Source organism: Scyliorhinus canicula, chromosome 24 (assembly GCF_902713615.1).
Source record: "Scyliorhinus canicula chromosome 24, sScyCan1.1, whole genome shotgun sequence".
NCBI lineage: Eukaryota > Metazoa > Chordata > Chondrichthyes > Carcharhiniformes > Scyliorhinidae > Scyliorhinus > Scyliorhinus canicula.
Genome location: NC_052169.1, coordinates 17,805,322 through 17,825,566, shown reverse-complemented (window position 1 = coordinate 17,825,566; position 20,245 = coordinate 17,805,322). Strand labels below are relative to the sequence as shown.

At 46.3% G+C, this 20,245-nt stretch overlaps 1 long non-coding RNA gene across 2 annotated transcripts; it reads right to left on the bottom strand.

Moving 5' to 3' along the window:
• Positions 1 to 967: 967 nt before the first annotated feature.
• Positions 968 to 12,262, bottom strand: LOC119956841. Of its 2 annotated transcripts, XR_005458692.1 has the most exons (4): positions 12,088 to 12,262; positions 6,932 to 7,153; positions 1,901 to 2,039; positions 968 to 1,205 (listed from the first exon to the last, which is right to left on the bottom strand). It is a non-coding gene; the product is annotated as an uncharacterized LOC119956841 (long non-coding RNA). The 2 variants fall into 2 exon arrangements; XR_005458691.1 differs by lacking the exon at positions 1,901 to 2,039.
• Between the last annotated feature and the right edge of the window lie 7,983 nt (positions 12,263 to 20,245).

Below are 20,245 nucleotides of genomic sequence, written 5' to 3'. Positions count from 1 at the left end.
ACTGTGAAAAGTCCTGGGGAAAAAGTTCCTTCCTTTCTACTTTGATCCTGTTCCTCCCTCAGCCCTCTCTGCTCTAAGGAGAACCAACACCATCCTAACCGGCCTCTCTTCATAGCTGAAACTCTCCATCCCAGGCAACATCCTGGTGAATCTCCTCTGCACCCTTTCTATTGCAATCAGATTTAAAGATTATTTTTCCTCGCATTATACCTCTGTGAAGATCATTGTACCATTTGCCATTTACGACTATAACTCACACTTGAGCACCTTTGAAGATGTTCATAGTCACTTCAAATTGACTCCCATGAAACTACTGGAGCCAGAAACCTGTGATTGTGACACCAGCCCTTTCTGTCAATCACCGCATGCTTACAGTGCAGTACGGTTTAGCTCAGTCGGCTGGATGTCTGCTCCATGACGAGGAGTGAATCCAACAGCGCAGGTTCAATTCCCGTAACGGCTGAGGTTATTCATGAAGGCCCCAACTTGCCCCTTCCCTGAGGTGTGTCAACCCTTGGGTTAAATCACCACCAGTTGAGAGAAGTCTATAGTCATCTGGAACTGTGGTGATTTGCTTACTTACAGTACAGAAGGAGGCCATTCGGCCTGCACCGAATCTCCAAATGAGCAACTCACCGAGTGCCATTCCCCCTCCTTCTCCCTGTAACCCTGCACAATCTTCCTTTCTCACAATACACTCTAATTCCCTTTTGAATGCTATGATTGAACCTGCCTCCACCACACTCTCAGGCCGTGCATTCCATAGCTCAGCTGTGTGAAAATTATTTTCCTCATGTCACTTTTGCTTCTTTGGCCAATTAGTTTAAATCTCTGCCCTCTCGTTCTCGATTTATTTTGCAAGTGGGAATACCCCCCCCCCCCCCCCCCCTCTCCCCATCTACCCTATCCAGGCCCCTCACGGGTTTGATCACCTCCACCAAATCTCCTCAGGCAGACAGGAAAGTGGGTCAAATGTAGCATCTTATGAGTTTTTCCCCTCGTTACAAGCTTGAGTTTTCTTGTTGTTCACATATCCTTCACCTTACAAAATTGCTGGCTAACCCTACCCTTCTTTGAAAATCTGCATCACATCGCCCGTCTTTTGTTATCGTTGGTCCTGAATGTATAAACGTATCTACTCGTCACATCATCCACGCTCCAACTTCACCCCGATTTCTTCAAAGGCAAGTAGGCCGCAAACGAGCCTGAATCGAGTTGGGAAAAAGAAAAATTGGTTTATTGCACAGCAATTATATTTACAATATACATCAGAGCCCAGTGGGGTCTGCTCTGTCCTTTCCATACCTTTTAGAATTAGAATTAGAATTAGAACAGTACAGCACAGAACAGGCCCTTCAGCCCTCAATGTTGTGCCGAGCAATGATCACCCTACTCAAGCCCACGTATCCACCCTATACCAGTAACCCAACAACCCCCATTAACATTATTTTTTTTAGGACACTAAGGGCAATTTAGCCTTGCCGCCTTTATACAGATCTCAATCATCAATGTCTTCGGGCACCCCTTAGCAGGTGAGCTCGTACACAATGAGACTTTTAAAAATAAATTTAGAGTACCCAATTATTTTTTTCCAATTAAGGGGCAATTTAGCGTGGCCAATCCACCGACCCTGCACATCTTTGGGTTGTGGGGGCGAAACCCACGCAAGCACGGAGAGAACGTGCAAACTCCACATGGACAGTGACCCGGGGCCGGGATCGAACTAGAGTTCCCGGAGCCGTAGGCCACAGGTACTCAGCAAGACTGATTGTTCCAACCCCGTGGATTTCATGTGGGTTGTAACACCTTCGGACTGAAACCATTGTTTTTTTTGTCATTTTGATGTTGGTGCTCATTCCCTAGTTTGGGTAAGGTATGTAGGAAATAGCCAATCACCAACCTGCTTCTCTACGATGTCAGGCCTCAATTTTGGCTTCTGAAGCCACGGGTGAGCTCCAGGTTACAGGTGGTAGAGGCCTCGCTGTGTTCTCGCTCCTTCCTGCTGCTCGTGCAGTGAACACCAATTCCCTCGTGAACTGCTACAGTATTGAAAATATATAACCATGTCGCCCATACATACTCTAATTGGTAAAAGAAGAATCCACATCTGCAAACAGTTTGAAAGGACCTCGGTGTTATATTACCTTGTGTAATATACATTACTCATTTGCTTTTTACCAAGATGATGAAAAAGAAATGAAAATCACTTTATTGTCACGAGCAGGCTTCGATGAAGTTACTGTGAAAAGCCCCTAGTCGCCACATTCCGGCGCCTGTTCGGGGAGGCTGGTACGGGAATCGAACCGTGCTGCTGGCCTGCTTTAAAAGCCAGCGATTTAGCCCAGTGAGCTAAATCAGCCCCTCAGTGAGCTAAACCAGCCCCTTGAAAATCGCTTATTGTCACGAGTAGGCTTCAACGAAGTTACTGTGAAAAGCCCCTAGTCGCCACATTCCGGCACCTGTTCAGGGAGGCTGTTACGGGAATTGAACCGTGCTGCTGGCCTGCATGGTCTGCTTTCAAAGCCAGCGATTTAGCTAAACAGTCCCTGATGATCTCTTACTCGATGTTGAATAACACCCATCGTCTTCCAATTAAAGCAAATAATTTATTGAGTAACTTTAACAAATAAACTGTGAGTTTGTTCTCTCTTCCATACTTATATTAGACATTAAATAATCAAGATTGAATAAGAATTAACTATGATTAACTCCACCTGCACTCTGAGCTATCTCTCTCTACCTCTGGTCACTAGTCACTATACGCACAAAAAGGCGGGAACTCTGCTTGAGTCTGTCTTTTATACCCCTTTCTAGTGCTGCCATCTAGTGATCACTTAGCTGTTATGTTTATACATAATTTCTCTCAAATTATTATTATACATTAACCCATTGTATACATACAGATATACAAATCACTATGCTTGGATTCTTTCTGTAACAGGAGAGTAGATTATACTTTCATACAGGAGTTAAAGGAACACGGGGGAGATGTCGGCCTAGTGGTAATGTTACTGGACTCGCAATCCAGAGGCCCAAGCTAATTCGCTGGGGAAACAGGCTCAAATCCCATCTCAGCAGCTGGCAGAAGTTGACTTCAATTAATCATTTGGAATTGAAAGCAAATGGCGACCATGAAATTAATCATTGAGTGTTGTAAAAGCCCCGTCCGTTCACTAATGTCCTTTCGGGAAGTGAATCTGCCATCCTTGTCATAATATACACCAGTATATCATGGTGCAGACACACACTGATGGACACACACAGGGACCAATCAACATGTACAAACACCGCAGCCAATCACCAGTTAGAATAGACACACTATAAAGGCAGAGGGCACCACGGTTCCCGCTCATTCTGGGTGCTGCCTCTCAGTGTAACAAGAACTCATCCAGCCCAGCTCAGACTCACACCACGTGCTGAGAGAATCAACTGGTTCGGACAAGGCTTAGGTCTCTAGTTCAAGTTAGCATCATTTAGACCCACAGTCATCGTGTGTTAGTTAGTTAGAAGTAGTTAATAAAATTGAGTTGAACCGTCATCAGTGTTGGAAGTGTCTGTTCATCTCTCAAGTCTACTCTAGCCAACACTTCAATTGTAACAGGATCTGGCCTACATGTGACTCCAGTCCCATGGCAATGTGGATGTCTCCTTCCTGCCCCCTGAAATGGGCCTAGCAAGCCACTCAAGCAACAAATGCTGGCCTTGCCATTGATTCCCCCCCCCACCCCAATCAAAAAGTGAAAGAAAAAATGTATCTATCCTACTGGTTATGTCCTAAAAATACTGTAACAAATTTGTTGGACAGGTTTAAACAAGGTTCGTAAAACCTGGATGACTTGTTCTAATTATACTATGTGCTTTCTTTTTTTAATATATTTTTATTAGCATTTTTCCATTTTTACAAACAGACCCTCAAAACTGGTACAGGGCAACATGATCAATGTTAGGGGGAAGCCAACGCAATTGGGGCAGGACGGATAAAGCCATGAAAACATAGCAAAGTGTTGCACACCCTCCCGTCCAGTAGATTCTTTTATAAAATATTTTTATTGGAGGTTTTTCATTTTTAACAATATGGCCATATAAAAACGGATGTTACACGTTATTATGAAAGGAACACAAGCAACAGAATAGATAACATAAAAACACAGACAGTGACCTAATGCTGGAGTTGAACTGTGAAGCAGCAATGCTAACCACTGCGCTGCCCTTTGTTACATTGTGACATGAATATCGGCCTTTATGAACCCAGCCCGGGTAATCAGGGTGAGGATATTTTCGAGATGCAACACTAGTATTTTAGACAATTTCAAGTCTACACTCAAGAGTGAATAGGCCTAGAGGATGCACGTTTCTCGGGATTCTTGCCTGCCTTCAAAATTAAGGAGGGATTTGCTCCTCAAAGCGACTGAGGCTTCAATTTCTGATGCTCCGTGTCATCTGAGTGGCTTTCCTGCAACAAAGCTATGTCAACATTTAAGCAAAACAGAATCAACTTTCTCTTAAGAGGATGACATATTCCCCGTACATTCCAGGCGCAGAGTTTCAAAGTCGCTACTGAGCGGGATCTGAAGGGTATGGGGAGTGAGGTGGAGAGTGCGATTACACTGGGTAGGATATTAAATTGTGCTGAGAGTGAGGTGGAGAGTGCGATTACACTGGGTAGGATATTAAATGGTGCTGAGAGTGAGGGGGTAGAGTGGGATTAGACTCGGTGCTATAATAAAGGGTGCAAGGAGCGAGGGGTAGAGTGAGATTAGACTGGGTGGAATATTAAAGGGAGCGAGGAGTGAGGGGAAGAATGGAATTAACACGGTAGCACAAGTGGCTAGCACTGTGGCCTCACAGCGCCAGGGTCCTGGGTTCGATTCCCGCCTTGGGTCACTGTCTGTGCAGAGTCTGCACATTCTCCCCGTGTCTGCGTGGTTTCCTCCGGGTGCTCCGGTTTCCTCCCAGAGTCCAAAGACGTGCAGGTTAGGTGGATTGGCCGTGCTAAATTGCCCTTAGTGACCAAAAAGATTAGGAGGGGTTATTGGGTTACGGGGATAGGGTGGAAGTAAGGGCTTAATGTGGGTCGGTGCAGACTCGATGGGCAGAATGGCCTCCTTCTGCACTCTATGTTCTATGTACTGCTGTTGCTTCTTCAGCCGAAGGGAGAATCGGGCATTGACACAAAGAGAAACTGGCTTACCAGGTAGGGATTTTCCTGTCCTTCTTGTGTATGGACCAGAACATACTCCCCATCTCCAGACACACTGGGAACGCCAGAGACACATTAGAAAGTCCTTTATACTCTTAGTGGAACCAATTATCGATTCTTTAACCCCAAGATAATAAAAAAAAACACCCAAAGTCAATAGCTCTTAAGGGGCCTCTCCAAACTTTAAGCCATGTAAGACTACAGCAACAAACCTTCCAAAATTACACCAAAGGAGAGGAGACTAAATATAAACAAAGAGGACGAGCACAGAATATCCTTTCGTCCTTCTAACCCTTCCTATTTAGACTTCATCCACGCACCCACCTACCAGCAGTTACATTATTCATAGTCATCACGATCAGAGCAAAGAAGACCATAAAATATATGTCTCCATTATAAGCGGATAGATGAAAAGAAAGGAGGAAGGATATTCGTCACACAGTGTCCTACAACCAGCACAGTGTGTTCATTAACTAGAAGGAGCATGCTGAGGAGTCATTTTCAATAAAGACAGAAGCAATCCCTGCCATTCTTAAGGCTAAAAACTCGCTCTTGTGCTCAATTGCTAAATCATCCCTGTCAGAATAAAAAATTACTAACGTAGACCCAGGAAGTGATCATATTGACAAGGGATAGACTCCGGATTGCACAGTGAACTGCAGTCTGTTACTCCAAATGATTGTCTTCTATGGAGTCAACAAAGGCAAAGGCTTTGGTTGGATTGTCGAATGTCTTTATAGCGTTGTTGGATATTACACCCTCAGTGTAGCAGGATACCGTAGGACATATTAGACTCTAATGACCTTCAAGCATCTTCTCACTTTGTCAAACCCACAAGTGTCTCTGATGTATCGCCACTAAGAAATCTTGAAAAAAAGAGACCTTCGCTCCCTCATTGCGGCGGCACGGTGACACAGTGGTTATCACTGCTGCTTGACACCACCAAGGACATGGTTCAATTCCGGCCTTGGGTGAATGTCGGTGTGTGGAGTTTGCACATTCACACCTTGTCTGTGTGGGTTTATTCCGGGTACTCCGATTTCCTCCCACAGTCCACAAACGGGTGAGTTAGGTGGATTGACCACTCTAAAATTGCCCCTTAGTGTCAAAAGATGTGCATGTTAAATGGCGTTAAGTAGAGTGCTCTTTGTTTTTTTAGAGGGCTGGTGCAGACTTGATAGGTTGAATGGCCTCCTCCGCACTGTAGGGATCCTATGGATACTACAGCAACACCTCATTATAGCTAGCTGCCTCCAATACACTTTGGCGATCCTTGAAGTTATTAATAATAATCTTTATAAGTGTCACAAGTAGGCTTACATTATCACTGCAATTAAGTTACTGTGAAAATCCCCTGGTCGCCACACTCCGGCGCCTGTTCGGGTACACAGAGGGAGAATTCAGAACGTCCAATTCACCTAACAAGCACGTCTTTCGGGACTTGTGGGAGGAAACCGGAGCACCCGGAGGAAACCCATGCAGACACGGGAGAACGTGCAGACGGCGCACAGACGGGGACCGAAGCCGGGAATCGAACCAGGGTCCCTGGCGCTGTGAAGCAACGATGCTAACTACTGTGCTACCGTGCCGCCCATGACCGGGGTCATTCGTTGTCCCTAGGTCTCAGAGAAAGGATACAATCTGCCCTTTCTAATTTAATGTGGCCACCTATTTTTCCTAAATTAAGAAGGTGTGGCAACCAGTTCTCAAAGAATCTAACTGGGAACTTACCCACAGTCCCTTCCGGCAAACCCATAATCCGGACATTCTTCCTCTAGCCTCAGTTTTCCAGGTGACCAAGGAATTCTGACACACCACGCAACTGCTTTTCCAAGGATTGTAAGCGTGCCGCTACCGAGGAAGTTGCATTATTGACAGTAAGGATTCTCTCCTCCGCTTTGCTAAGACTTTTATCAGTATTCTGCAGTTCTATAGTGTGAGCACTGATATTTTCTGTGAACAAACCGAGTTTCTAATCAATTCCCTTAATAATATTAGTAGTCATCAATTGTAATGTTTTTGAGAGTGCCGGATCGAGAGCCTGTTTGCTCGCTAAGTCGCCGTGTTGAGGATTTGGCTCCACCCCAGTCACTTCTGACTCTTTCTTGTTGACAATGTTTAGTCAGAAACCTTTCAGAGACATAATATGGAGTTCCCACTGTGGGGTTATCATAAATGTAAGAACTGCTCACTACACCAGGTGCCACCTCAGTTGGAGTATACTTACAGTTGGAGTAAATAATAATAAAAAATAATAAAATGAAAATCGCTTATTGTCACAAGTAGGCTTCAGTGAAGTTACTGTGAAAAGCCCCTAGTCGCCACATTCCAGCGCCTGTTCGGGGAGACAGGTACGGGAATTGAACCCGCGCTGCTGGCCTTGTTCGGCATTAGAAGCCAGCTGTTTAGCCCACTGTGCTAATCCAGACCCGTGAAACTTACTCTCAGTTGGAGTATACTGACAGTTGGAATACATTCTCATTTGGTGTATACCCTCATTTGGAGTATACCCTCAGTTGGAGTATACCCTCAGTTGGAGTATACCCTGAGTTGGAGTATACTGACAGTTGGAATACATTCTCATTTGCAGTATACCCTCATTTGGAATATACTGACAATTGGAGTACATGCTGATTTGGAGTATACCCTCAGTTGGAGTATACCCTCAGTTGGAATATACTGATAGAGATAGAGATACAGCACAGAACAGGCCCTTCGGCCCACAATGTTGCGCCAAACTTTTGTCCTAGGTTAATCATAGAATTTTGGACAATTTTTCATGGCCAATCCACCCAACCTGCACATCTTTGGACTGTGGGAGGAAACCGGAGTACCCGGAGGAAACCCACGCACACACGTGGAGGATGTGCAGACTCCACACAGACAGTGACCCAAGTCGAAATCGAACTTGGGACCCTGGAGCTGTGAAGCAATTGTGCTATCCACAATGCTACTGTGCTGCCCTTAAGAAGTTAACCTACACTCCATTATTCTACCCTAATCCATGTACCTATCCAATAGCCGCTTGAAGGTCCATAACGTTTCCGACTCAACTACTTCCACAGGCAGTGCATTCCATGCCCCCACTACTCTCTAGGTAAAGAACCTACCTCTGACATCCCCTCTATATCTTCCACCATTTATCTTAAATTTATGTCCCCTTGTAATGGTGTGTTCCACCCAGAGAAAAGGTCTCTGACTGTCTACTCTATCTATTCCCCTAATCATCTTATAAACCTCTATCAAGTCGCCCCTCATCCTTCTCCGTTCTAATGAGAAAAGGCCTAGCACCCTCAACCTTTCCTCGTATGACCTACTCTCCATTCCAGGCAACATCCTGGTAAATCTCCTTTGCACCTTTTCCAAAGCTTCCACATCCTTCCTAAAATGAGGCGACCAGAACTGCACACAGTACTCCAAATGTGGCCTGACCAAGGTTTTGTACAGCTGCATCATCACCTCACGGCTCTTAAATTCAATCCCTCTGCTAATGAACGCTAGCACACCATAGGCCTTCTTCACAGCTCGATCCACTTGAGTGGCAACTTTCAAAGATCTATGAACATAGACCCCAAGATCTCTCTGCTCCTCTACATTGCCAAGAACCCTACCGTTAACCCTGTATTCCGCATTCATATTTGTGCTTCCAAAATGGACAACCTCACACTTGTCAGGGTTAAACTCCATCTGCCACTTCTCAGCCCAGCTCTGCATCCTATCTATGTCTCTTTGCAGCCGACAACAGCCCTCCTCACTATCCACAACTCCACCAATCTTCGTATCATCTGCAAATTTACTGACCCACCCTTCAACTCCCTCATCCAAGTCATTAATGAAAATCACAAACAGCAGAGGACCCAGAACTGATCCCTGCGGTACACCACTGGTAACTGGGCTCCAGGCTGAATATTTGCCATCCACCACTACTCTCTGTCTTCTATCGGTTAGCCAGTTTGTTATCCAACTGGCCAAATCTCCCACTATCCCATGCCTCCTTACTTTCTGCACAAGCCTACAATGGGGAACCTTATCAAATGCCTTACTAAAATCCATGTACACTACATCCACTGCTTTACCTTCATCCACATGCTTGGTCACCTCCTCAAAGAAGTCAATAAGACTTGTAAGGCAAGACCTACCCCTCACAAATCCGTGCTGACTATCCCTAATCAAGCAGTGCCTTTCCAGATGCTCAGAAATCCTATCCCTCAGTACCCTTTCCATTACTTTGCCTACCACCGAAGTAAGACTAACTGGTCTGTAATTCCCAGGGTTATCCCTATTCCCTTTTTTGAACAGGGGCACGACCTTCGTCACTCTCCAATCCCCTGGTACCACCCGTGTTGACAGCGAGGACGAAAAGATCATTGCCAACGGCTCTGCAATTTCATTTCTTGCTTCCCATAGAATCCTTGGATATATCCCGTCAAGCCCGGGGGACTTGTCTATCCTCAAGTTTTTCAAAACACACAACACATCTTCCTTCCTAACAAGTATCTCCTCGAGCTTATCAGTCTGTTTCACACTATCCTCTCCAACAATATGTCCCCTCTCGTTTGTAAATACTGAAGAAAAATATTTGTTCAAGACCTCTCCTATCTCTTCAGACTCAATACACAATCTCCCGCTACTGTCCTTGATCGGACCTACCCTCGCTCTAGTCATTCTCATATTTCTCACATATGTGTAAAAGGCCTTGGGGTTTTCCTTGATCCTACCTGCCAAAGATTTTTCATGCCCTCTCTTAGCTCTCCTAATCCCTTTCTTCAGTTCCCTCCTGGCTATCTTGTATCCCTCCAGCGCCCTGTCTGAACCTCGTTTCTTCAGCTTTACATAAGTCTCCTTCTTCCTCTTAACAAGACATTCAACCTCTCTTGTCAACCATAGTTCCCTCACTCGACCATCTCTTCCCTGCCTGACAGGGACATACATATCAAAGACACGCAGTACCTGTTCCTTGAACAAGTTCCACATTTCACTTGTGTCCTTCCTGACAGCCTATGTTCCCAACTTCTGCACTTCAATTCTTGTCTGACAGCATTGTATTTACCCTTCCCCCAATTATAAACCTTGCCCTGTTGCACGCACCTACCCCTCTCCATAACTAAAGTGAAAGTCACAGAATTGTGGTCACTACCTCCAAAATGCTCCCCCACTAACAAATCTATCACCTGCCCTGGTTCATTACCAAGTACTAAATCCAATATGGCCTCCCCTCTGGTCGGACAATCTACATACTGTGTTAGAAAAGCTTCCTGGACACGCTGCACAAACACTACCCCATCCAAACTATTTGATCTAATTTGATATTTGGAATACATTCTCAGTTGGTGTATACCCTCAGTTGGAGTATACTGACAGTGGGAGTACACTCTCAGTTGGGATATAGTGATAGTTGGAGTACACTGACAGTTGGTGTATACCCTCAGTTGGAGTATACCCTCAGTTGGAGTATACCCTTAGTTGGAGTATACCCTCAGTTGGTGTATATCCTCAGTTGGTGTATACCCTTAGTTGGAGTATACCCTCAGTTGGTGTATATCCTCAGTTGGTGTATATTGTCATTTGAGTGTCAGGGAGAGTCTCATATTTACTGCGATAATGCTAAAGAGTAAAGAGGAAGAATTAATTTCTGAAATATGTTCAGGAGAACTTCCTTGGTCAGTATGTGCGTGACACAACTCGTAAAGAGCTGGACATGGTGCTAGGAAATGAGGTGGGCCCAATGGACCAAGTACCTGTGAGGGAACACTTGGCTAAGAGCGATCACATCATAAAGTTCAGGTGAGTAATGGAGAAGAGCAAGGAACAATCTAAAGGAGAACGTCTCAACTGGAAGAGAGATTATTTCAATTTGTTGGGAAGACATGTAGCCAGGGCAAAATGTGGCCAAAGTCTTACAGGAAGAACAGTAACAGAACAATGACTAATCTTTAAAGAAGAGATGCTTCAGATACAGGCTCGATATAGAACATAGAACAGTACAGCACAGAACAGGCCCTTCGGCCCTCGATGTTGTGACGAGCAATGATCACCCTACTCAACCCCACGTATCCACCCTATACTCGTAATCCAACAACCCCCCCCAACCTTACTTTTAAGGACACTACGGGCAATTTAGCATGGCCAATCCACCTAACCCGCACATCTTTGGACTGTGGGAGGAAACCGGAGCACCCGGAGGAAACCCACGCACACACGGGGAGGACGTGCAGACTCCGCACAGACAGTGACCCAGCCGGGAACCGAACCTGGGACCCTGGAGCTGTGAAGCATTTATGCTAACCACCATGCTACCGTGCTGCCCCTGCTACCGTGCTGCCCCTGATATATTCCAACAAGGGCGAAAGGTAGGAGAATCAAAAACAGAGCTCCTAGATGACAAAGGAGGTAGAGATTAATATGAAATAAAATGCATGTCAGGTGAACCTTCCTGGTTCTGAGAGCCTGGTTAAATACAATCGGTTGATAGGGGAAGTGAAGCAGGAAATAAGATTGACAAAGAAAGACAATAAGAATATAATGGTAGTCGACGTAAAAGGGAACCCATAAAGTTTCTATTGACAGGTATATAGTGGCCAGGATTCTCAGTTGCAAGTCCACCCCACTATCACTGCTAGCGAGGGCGGAGATTTTGGTCAGCAATTCGCAGATGGCGGGATTCTCTACTCCCGTCGCTTGTCAATGGGATTCCATTGAAGCCACTCCCACACCATCGGGAGACCCGCGAGCACGGGATTACTGCCAGGAGACCAGAGAATCCCGCTGCCAGCGAATGGACGGAGAATCGCACCCAGTATGTGGGTAATATGAAGCTGGGTGGGCCCTGTTAGGGACAAAAAGGGTGATATCTACATAGAGGCATAGGGAAAGGCCAGAATACTTACCAAGTATTTTGCATCGATGTTTATTAAGGCAAAGCAATCTGACAAAATATCGGTAGAAGTGGCGACGGTACAGGTACAATATTAGGTGAATATTGATAGACAGGACTGATGGAAACGTTGACTATATTTAGATTGGATAAGTCCGAATGGTTTAAATCCCAGGCTGCCAAAGGAAGTGGGGGTGTAAATAGCAGAAGGGCTTACCATAATCTTCATCAGATATGACGAGGTGCCGAGCGATTGGGCAGTGTGTCACCCTTATCCAAGAAAGGGTGTAAAGACATTCCTAGCAACTCCAAGCCAGTGAGTTTAACAGTAGTGGTGGGTAAGGTTTTAGTAAATGGGGAAAATCAACAGGTACTTGGAGAACCTTGAGTAAGGTTCCCGGCTGGGTCACTGTCTGTGCGGAGTCTGCACGTGGGTTTCCTCCGGGTGCTCCGGTTTCCTCCCACAGTCCAAAGATGTGCGGGTTAGGTGGATTGGCCATGCTAAATTGCCCGTAGTGTCCTAAAAAGTAAAGGTTAGGGGGGGGTTGTTGGGTTACGGGTATAGGGTGGATACGTGGGTTTGAGTAGGGTGATCATTGTTCGGCACAACATTGAGGGCCGAAGGGCCTGTTCTGTGCTGTACTGTTCTATGTTCTATGTTCTAAATTAAGGAGAGATGGCACAGATTTATAAAAGATGGGTCTTGCTTCACTAATCTAATTGAACATTTTGATGAAGTAACAGAGAATGTTGATGAAGGGAATGTGATGAATGTTGTCTGAGGGCAGCACGGTGGCACAGTGGTTAGCATTGCTGCCTACGGCGCTGAGGACCTGGGTTCAAATCCCGGCCCTGGGTCACTGTCTGTGTGGAGTTTGCACATTCTCCCCGTGTTTGCGTGGGTTTCACCCCCACAACCCAAAGATGTGCAGGTTAGGTGGATTGGCCACGTTAAATTGCCCCTTAATTGGAAAAAATAATTGGGTACTCTAAATTTATTTTTAAAAAATGAATGTTGTCTGTACAGATTTGCAAAATATCACATAAAAGGGTTGTTAAAATTGAGGCTTAAGGAGTAGGAGGATCAGAGTCGGCCTGGATAGAAACTTGGTTTAATGGCACAAAACAATGAATTGCGATAGGGGACTCAATCGTAAGGGGAATAGACAGGCGGTTCTGCGGACGCAATCGAGACTCCAGGATGGTATGTTGCCTCCCTGGTGCAAGGGTCAAGGATGTCTCAGAGCGGCTGCAGGACATTCTGGGGGGGGGGGGGGGGGGGGAGGGTGAACAGCCAACTGTCGTGGTGCACATAGGCATCAACGATATAGGCAAAAAACAGGACGAGGTCCTACAAGCTGAATTCAGGGAGTTAGGTGTTAAACTAAAAAGTAGGACGTCAAAGGTAGTAATCTCAGGATTGCTACCAGTGCCGCGAGCTAGTCAGAGTAGGAATGTCAGGATAGATAGGATGAATGCGTGGCTTGAGAGATGGTGCAAGAGGGAGGGATTCAAATTCCTGGGGCATTGGAACCGGTTCTGGGGGAGGTGGGACCAGTACAAACCGGATGGTCTGCACCTGGGCAAAACTGGAACCGATGTCCTCGGGGGGGTGTTTGCTAGAGCTGTTGGGGAGGGTTTAAACTAATGTGGCAGGGGGATGGGAACCGATGCAGGAAGTTGGAAGGTAGTAAAACAGGGACAGAAGCACAAGGAAGTAAGGGGAAAGTATAAGGCAGAGAAGCCATAGTCAAAAATCAAAAAGGGCGACAGTAAAAGGTAAAGTGACTGAGGGGAGCTCAGTGAATAGGCCCAGTAATACTAAAAGGAATAAAACGGGAAGTAAAAACATTAATGGTAAGCGATGCGGCAGGTTGTTACATGAAGACATGAGTTCAACGACAAGGAAAATTAGGAGAAAAGTTAAGAGGAAATATAACTTAGGAGAGGTTACTGATCGAGGTATTAAGATTCAAAACAGAAGTAAAAAAGCCAAAGTAAGTGTACTTTATCTGAATGCTCGTAGTATTCGGAATAAGGTAAATGAGTTGATGGCGCAAATCATCGTGAATGACTATGATTTAGTGGCCATTACTGAAACATGGTTAAAGGATGGTCATGACTGGGAGTTAAATATCCGAGGTTATCAAACTATTCGGAAGGACAGAGTGGATGGTAAGGGAGGTGGTGTAGCTCTGTTATTTAAGGATGACATCCGGGCAATAGTTAGGGATGATATCGGTGCTATGGAGGATAAGGTTGAATCCATTTGGGTGGAAATCATGAATAGTAAGGCAAAAAAGTCACTGATAGGAGTAGTCTATCGGCCACCAAATAGTAACGTTATGGTGGGGCAGGCAATAAACAAAGAAATAACTGATGCATGTAGAAATGGTACAGCAGTTATCATGGGGGATTTTAATCTACATGTCGATTGGTTTAATCAGGTCGGTCAAGGCAGCCTTGAAGAGGAGTTTGTAGAATGTATCCGTGATAGTTACCTAGAACAGTATGTAATGGAACCTACGAGGGAACAAGTGGTCCTAGATCTTGTCCTGTATAATGAGACAGGATTGATTCATGATCTCATAGTTAGGGATCCTCTCGGAAGGAACGTTCACAATATGATGGAATTTAAAATACAGATGGAGGGTGAGAAGGTAAAATCAAATACTCGTGTTTTGTGGTTAAACAAAGAAGATTGCAAAGGGATGAGACAAGAACTAGCTAAGGTAGACTGGGAGCAAAGACTTTATGGTGAAACAGTTGAGGAACAGTGGAGAACCTTCCAAGCGATTTTTCATAGTGCTCAGCAAAGGTTTATACCAACAAAAAGGAAGGACGGTAGAAAGAGGGAAAATTGACCGTGGATATCTAAGAAAATAAGGGAGAGTATCAAATTGAAGGAAAAAGCATAGAAAGTGGCAAAGATTAGTGGGAGACTAGAGGACTGGGAAATCTTTAGGGGGCAACAGAAAGCTACTAAAAAAGCTATAAAGAAGAGTAAGATAGATTATGAGAGTAAACTTGCTCAGAATATAAAAACAGGTAGTAAATGTTTCTACAAATATATAAAACAAAAAAGAGTGGTTAAGGTAAATATTGGTCCTTTAGAAGATGAGAAGGGAGTTTTAATAATGGGAGATGAGGAAATTGCTGAGGAACTGAACAGGTTTTTTGGGTCGGTCTTCACAGTGGAAGACACAAATAACATGCCAGTGACTGATAGAAATGAGGCTATGACAGGTGATGACCTTGAGAGGATTGTTATCACTAAGGAGGTAGTGATGGGCAAGCTAATGGGGCTAAAGGTAGACAAGTCTCCTGGCCCTGATGGAATGCATCCCAGAGTGCTAAAAGAGATGGCTAGGGAAATTATAAACGCACTAGTGATAATTTAGCAAAATTCACTAGACTCTGGGGTGGTCCCGGCAGATTGGAAATTAGCAAACGTGACACCACTGTTTAAAAAAGGAGGTAGGCAGAGAGCGGGTAATTATAGGCCAGTGAGCTTAACTTCGGTAGTAGGGAAGATGTTGAAATCTATCATCAAGGAGGAAATAGCGAGGCATCTGGATAGGAATTGTCCCATTGGGCAGACGCAGCATGGGTTCATAAAGGGCAGGTCATGCCTAACTAATTTAGTGGAATTATAAAAAAAAAAATTTAGAGTACCCAATTATTTTTTCTAATTTAGGGGCAATTTAGCATGGCCAATCCACCTAACCTGCACATCTTTTGGGTTGTGGAGGGCGAAACCCACGCAGACACGGGGAGGATGTGCAAACTCCACACAGACAGTGACCCAGGGCTGGGATTCGAACCCGGGTCCTCAGTGCCGTAGGCAGCAGTGCAGCACTGTGCCACCATGCTGCCCACTAGTGGAATTTTTTGAGGACATTAACAGAGCGGTAGATAATGGGGAGCCAATGGATGTGGTATATCTGGATTTCCAGAAAGCCTTCGACAAGGTGCCACACAAAAGGTTTCTGCATAAGATAAAGATGCATGGCATTAAGGGTAAAGTAGTAGCATGGATAGAAGATTGGTTAATTGATAGAAAGCAAAGAGTGGGGATTAATGGGTGTTTCTCTGGTTGGCAATCAGTCCCTCACGGATCAGTGTTGGGCCCACAATTGTTCACAATTTACATAGATGATGTAGAGTTGGGGACCAAGGGCAATGTGTCCAAGTTTGCAGACGACACTAAGATGAGTGGTAAAGCAAAAAGTGCAGAGGATACTGGAAATCTGCAGAGGGATTTGGATAGGTTAAGTGAATGGGCTAGGGTCTGGCAGATGAAATACAATGTTGACAAATGTGAGGTTATCCATTTTGGTCGGAATAACAGCAAACGGGTTTATTATTTAAATGATAAAATATTAAAACATGCTGCTGTGCAGAGAGACCTGGGTGTGCTAGTGCATGAGTCGCAAAAAGTTGGTTTACAGGTGCAACAGGTGATTAAGAAGGCAAATGGAATGTTGTCCTTCATTGCTAGAGGGATGGAGTTTAAGACTAGGGAGGTTATGCTGCAATTGTATAAGGTGTTAGTGAGGCCACATCTGGAGTATTGTGTTCAGTTTTGGTCTCCTTACTTGAGAAAGGACGTACTGGCACTGGAGGGTGTGCAGAGGAGATTCATTAGGTTAATCCCAGAGCTGAAGGGGTTGGATTACGAGGAGAGGTTGAGTAGACTGGGACTGTACTCGTTGGAATTTAGAAGGATGAGGGGGGATCTTATAGAAACATATAAAATTATGAAGGGAATAGATAGGATAGATGCGGGCAGGCTGTTTCCACTGGCGGGTGAAAGCAGAACTAGGGGACATAGCCTCAAAATAAGGAGAAGTAGATTTAGGACTGAGTTTAGGAGAAACTTCTTCACCCAAAGGATTGTGAATCTATGGAATTCCTTGCCCAGTGAAGCAGTAGTGGCTCCTTCATTAAATGTTTTTAAGATAAAGATAGATCGTTTTTTGAAGAATAAAGGGATTAAGGGTTATTGTGTTCGGGTGGGAAAGTGGAGCTGAGTCCACAAAAGATCAGCCATGATCTCATTGAATGGCGATGCAGGCTCGAGGGGCCAGATGGCCTACTCCTGTTCCTAGTTCTTATGTTTTTATGTTAAGATGCAGAGGGAATATGAGGAAGAGATTTTTAATGCAGCGGGTGGACCTGGAACACTGCCTACGAGGATAGAGACAATTAATGATTTTAAAAGGAGACTGGATGGGTGATTGAGGGAAATAAATGAATGAAATGAAAATCGCTTATTGTCACGAGTAGGCTTCAAATGAAGTTACTGTGAAAAGCCCCTAGTCGCCACATTCCAGCGCCTGTTCGAGGAGGCTGTTACGGGAATCGAACCGTGCTGCTGGCCTGCTTTGGTCTGCTTTCAAAGCCAGTGATTAGCCCTGTGAGCTAAACAGCCCCTGACGGGGCTCCAGGGATAAAGCGGGGGATAGAACTGAATGGATAGCTCTATGGAGAGCCGGCATGGGTTCGAAGGGCCAAATGGCCTTCTTTACATTCTGTTATGACCCCAAGGGTTGAATTTTCATGGTCCCTGTTGGGACGGAATGGAGGTGGGACGGGGAAATAAAAAACAGCTGGTGAGCTCTTTTTAAATCGATGAAGACACTAACATTTCCACAGAAATTGAAACAAAGAATTTGAATTGAAAATCAGTCATTTGCGCCTGTATAGCTGTGGGACTGGGTTTTAATTTTCAGGATTGAATTGGTAACCAATTGAATAAGGGCAATGAGTATTATATTTAGAATTCTGAAAAGGAAAATGATTTACACTGAGGGAAGTTGATTAACTTTTAATTGTGAGAACGTTTTGTTGCTTGAATTTAAAATTAAATGTGAATTTAAATTAAGGAAAAGCATGTATCTGAAACAATGTATTTGAATTGTCTAAGCAATAAGGAAGAATTTAATTTCAAAGAATGACAGAATAGTAAAATGGTATGTTGGCCGTACATCCCACTGACTGGTGGACCGTATTAAACAGCACATACCTTCTGCTGTTTGAAACAGGGAAACTATTGACCGTATCCAACCAGCCCATGCTTGCAAAACTCAAAACCGACTGTCCAACATCAAATGAGATTCTGCAATTGGACAACACTTGCTAAACAATCCTGATGGTGCAAGAATTACACTGAAAGCCTATTGAGGATCATCAGCCGTTGTCACAGTGTGGCTCACTTACTCATGCTAGAAGCCACATATATTCACGCACAGGGTGAAGTGAGGGCTTAAGTGGGTCGGTGCAGATTTGATGGGCCGAATGGCCTCCTTCTGCACTGTATGTTCTATAAGGCAGCTCACCACCACCTCCTCAAAGGCGATTAGGGATGGGCAATAAATTCTGGCCTAATGTGCGGTGGTCTCATCATGCAAAAGAATAAAGAAAAGGTGTTTAACCATCCTTACATTCACTGCCTCTTTCAGCTCTTTTCTGCCACCTGGTGGTTTAATCACAAACATAAAAGCCTGTTCATTCTGCAAGCAATTGTGAATAACGGGTGAATAATTACATAGATGTAATTCTATGTGCATGCACAGATCCATAGTTTATATATTTGTTTCAAGTCACCTCTCCTTGTGCAGTGGGCAACTCAGGTACCCCTCAATTTTACAATTCTCTTCCGTCCATGCCTCTCGCCCCTATCTCTGGAACCTCTCCTGCAACCTTCCAGGAACATTGGATTCTCCCTTGGCCGACGACCACATTAGGCCCTAGGGGGGTGCGAGGCGGGGGCCTCAGACGTACTGTTGGCAGGGGAAGTTGGCACCACTGGCATCAGGGGCAGGCAACTGGGCCAGGGCCCCTGTGAAAATGAAATGAAATGAAAATCGCTTATTGTCACAAGTAGGCTTCAAATGAAGTTACTGTGAAAAGCCCCTAGTTGCCACATTCCGGCGCCTGTTCGGGGAGGCTGGTACTGGAATTGAACCCGCGCTGCTGGCCTTGTTCTGCTTTACAAGCCAGCTGTTTAGCCCACTGTGCTAAACTAGCCCCTAATAATAATCTTTTATTGTCACAAGTATGAAGTTACTGTGTAAAACCCCTAACCGCCACATTCCGGCTCGTGTTCGGGTAAGCTGGGGGTGGGAGTCAGGGGTGGACGGGGAGTCGGGGATGGAGTGAGTGTTGGGGGGGGTGGGCGGGAGTTGGGGGGGATCGGGGATGGGGGGTAGAGTTGGGAGTCAGAGGTGGGGGAGAGTTGGAGGTGGGGGAGTCGGGGGGGTGGAGGGGTCAGGGGTGGGGGGAGTTGGGGGAGTGTTGGGGGTGCAGGGAGTCAGGGTGTGGGGGGAATCGAGATGTGGGGGGAGTCAGGGTGGGGGGGAGTCGGGAGGTGGGGATAGGGGAGTCGGGGTGGGGGGAGTCGGAGTGGGGGGATGGGGAGAGTCGGGATGGGGGAGTCGGGGTGGGGAGAGTCGGGGTGGGGAGAGTCAGGGTGGAGGGGTCCGGGAAGTCGGGAGGGTGGGGATGGGGGAGTCGGGGTGTTGGGGGGGGGAGTCGGGGTGGGGAGGTCCGGGAAGTCGGGGGGAGGGTGGGTGGGGTGGAGTCGGGGTGGGGGGGTCCGGGAAGTCGGAGGGTGGGTGGGTGGGAGTCGGGGTGGGGGGAGCTGGAGTGGGGGGGGGGTGGGGAGAGTCGGGGTGGGGGGAGTTGGGGTGGGGGGGTCTGTGAGAGTCGGGTGGTTGGGGAGGAGTTGGGATGCGGAGTGTTAGGGGTGTGGGGGGAGTCAGGGTGGGGGATGGGGGGGTCGGGTTGGGGGGGTTGGGGGAGTCGGGGTGGGGGGGAGTCGGGGTGGGGAGTCGGGATGTGGGGGGAGAGTCGGGGAGGGGAGAGTCGGGGTGGGGGGGGTCCGGGAAGTCGGGGGGGTGGGTGGGGGGGAGTCGGGGTCGGGGTGGGGGAGTTGGGGGTCTGGGAAGTCGGGGGGGGTGGGGAGGGTCGGGGTTGGGAGAGTCGAGGTGGGGGCGTCTGGGAAGTTGGGGGGGGGTGGGTGGGGGGAGTCAGGGTGGGGGTGTTGGGGGTGGACGGTGTCGGGGGTTTTGGGGGAGTCAGGGGTGGGGAGAGTCAGGTAGAGGGAGAGTTGGGGTGCGGAGAGTCGGGGTGGAGGGGTCCGGGAAGTCGGGAGGGTGGGGATGGTG